The sequence below is a fragment of the Pteropus vampyrus genome, unplaced genomic scaffold (genome assembly GCF_000151845.1).
Source record: "Pteropus vampyrus isolate Shadow unplaced genomic scaffold, Pvam_2.0 Scaffold293, whole genome shotgun sequence".
Classification (NCBI taxonomy): domain Eukaryota; kingdom Metazoa; phylum Chordata; class Mammalia; order Chiroptera; family Pteropodidae; genus Pteropus; species Pteropus vampyrus.
The window spans coordinates 680,486-683,430 of NW_011889074.1; positions in this window are offsets into that span (position 1 = coordinate 680,486).

Here is a 2,945-nt window from a genome sequence, read left to right on the forward strand (position 1 = left end):
ATCTTGTAAAACTCCAGCTGGGTCTCCATGACACAATCGCCCACTACGTCCCGTTCCCTCCAGCCTCTGGCAAACATTATTCTACTCTCTGACTCTGATTTTGACTACCCAAAGTGTCTTATATAAGTGTAATCAAATAGTATGTGGCTTATTGCAACTGGCTTATTTTACTTAGAATTATGCCCTCGAAATGCATCTGTGTTTTAGCATATGTCAAAATTTCTTTGCTTTTTAAATCTTCATAACAGTCCATTATGCGTGTCAAAAACCAAGCTTCGCATACCAAAATCAAACAAAGCAGAAAGATGAGTTCACTGTCAGATTTTCAACCTGCAACCTGGGAAACTCGGAGCTTCTGGAGTGACGACTTAGGAGTTGCTCACGGACTAAGGGATATTTCTGGAATAAGTGTGAAAGTTACTTGGCTTTTGCAGCTGGTCGCTTGCCTAATGGTGTTTCTTGTTTGGATCTCGGTAGCCGGGTCAGGGAACGAGAAAGTCCAGAGACGGCATGAACAGACTCATTTTGGAGATTGGCTGGTTTCTCCTGTTGATTTCTGAGAAGAGCTATAAATTCCTGTAAAGTCAGGGTTTTTCGTTGTTGTTTCTTATGGACCTGTGTGGACAATCTCCATTTTGTCCTTGACATAAGTGACTCCATTTTAGTTGGGTTCTTCCTACGTATAGATCCCTTTTTGCTTATCCATTCCTCCGCCATTGAACTCGTGGGTTACTTCAATATAAACGGTGCTGCTATGAGCATGGGTGTATATAGATCTCTTTAGCACCCCGCTTTCAATTATTTGGCTATATATTCTGAAGCAAAATTGCTGGAATATATAGGGCAACTCGATTTTAATTTTTTGAGGAGCTCTCACGATGTTTTTCACAGTACCGTACCGATTTACGTTCTCAAAACAGGGCTCGCGTTTCTCCACCTCCTCACCTTCTGTTGGTGTTTGTTCTTTTGTTTGTTTTGATGTGTGGTTTTTTTTTTTTTTTTGGTAGTAGCTCTCTTAATGGGTGTGAGATGGTATTTCGTTGTAGTTTCGATTTATATTTCCCAAATGATTAATGCCGTTGAGCATCTCTTCATGCTGTTATTGGCCTTTTGCTGCATATTTTCTTTGGGGAAATGTTTCTTCAAGCCCTTTGCCAATCTTTGAATCAGGTGGTATTTTTGTTGTTGTTACTGAGTTTCATAAGTTCTCTATATTCCGGATATTAATCCCTTATTTAAAATATGATTTACAAATATTTTCTGTCATTCTCTGTGTTATTTTTTTAACTCGTCGATTGTGTCTTTTGATGCAGAAAGTTTTAATTTTCATAAAGACCGATTAGTTTGTTTTTTCTTTTGTTGCCTGTGCCTTTGTTATCATACCTAAGAAATCATTGCCAAATCCATTGTAATAAGGCTTTTCCCCTTTGTTTCTTCCTAAGAGTTTTGTAGATTTTGGTCTTACATTTAGATCCTTGATCAATCTTGAGTCAATTCTGCATGTGGTGTTAGGTAAGGTTCGTCATCCATTTTTTTCCACGAGGAAAAGAATGGTTTAACTTTCCCAGCACCATTTGTCGAAAAGACTGTTTTTTCCCCACTGAATGGTCTTGGTACCCTTGTCTAAAATCATGTTATTTTTGCAATTATATATTCCATTGGTCTATATATTTGTATTTATGCTAGTACCATTCTGTTTTGAATACTGTCGGTTTATAGTAAGTTTTGAAAAAAGGAAGAATGAGTCAGCCAGCTTTGTTATTCTTTTTCGAGAGTGTTTAAGCTATTTAAAGTTGCTTGAATTTTAGGAAGGGTTATTCTATTTCTTTGAAAAAGGCCATCAGGATTTTGAAAGGGATTTCACCAGGTAATCTTTGGTAAGTGATTTTGCAAGCTAATATAATAATATGAGCACATAGATACTTGTTTTCTACTATCTCTGTCAGTTCTACCTGTTGTTGCCCGTTAAATCACTGCTATCATTTCTATACAATCTCTCATGAGAACTTGCTTGTTATTTTGAAATAATTAGAAACAGGCTTCTATTATGTATGATCAATGCTCGAACACATGTGTCAAGATTTTTAAAAAATTGACTTGCAGTAGAATATATATCTTTTATATATTTCATGAAAACCAAAGTCAAAGAGTTTAATATTAACAGACAGCAAAGCCTGGAGGAAGAGAATCTTGAGTCGCCAGGATCACGCGGATGGGGAAGCTGCTAGGGTAACAGATAGAGAGACTCTTATCTTCTTTCCTGGGAGGTAAGTGTCACCACCAGAGAGAAGTGTGTGATCTGAATAAAACTGTGTGACCAGTGCGAACTGGCCATGGAATTTACATTTTCATGTTAAGAGGTGATTTGCTAAATACTTTCATCACTTGGACTCAGCAGCTCTTCATCTTGTCTGCGCAGTGGAACTATTTGGGGAGTTTTGTTTTTAATAGCAGTCTGACTACTTGTGTTGCAGTTGCATTTTATAAAAGCATCTCTAGTGTTTCCCATGTGAAGCCAACGTTAAGAGTCACACTGACTTTTGTGGCAGGGAACCAAAATACCCATAGATGTCATGGCGCCGCTGAAGACGCACAGTAACCGTCACACTGCAGCTTTGACCCTGTCCCTGGAACCCTGGGGTGGTCTCTGGTTCCGCCAACAGCCCAGACCTGGCCTTCCCTAAAAGACGTAGACTTGGTTATCACAGGCCAGAAAGATGGCTTTTAGTTTTCCTCTGCTTCGTGTGGAAACGGTCCCCCGTATTTGCTCTAACCTTATGTAACTCGCCCATGTCACCAGCCACCTGGAGGCAGGAAGCAGACATAGACAGTCAGAATTCGCATGTCGGAAAGCAAAGAGTCTTGGCCTTGCAGTTGTTCCTGATGCTCAAAGACCCTCCGACTCAGGAACCGCTGTGCAGAATCGTCACCCACCATCCGACCAC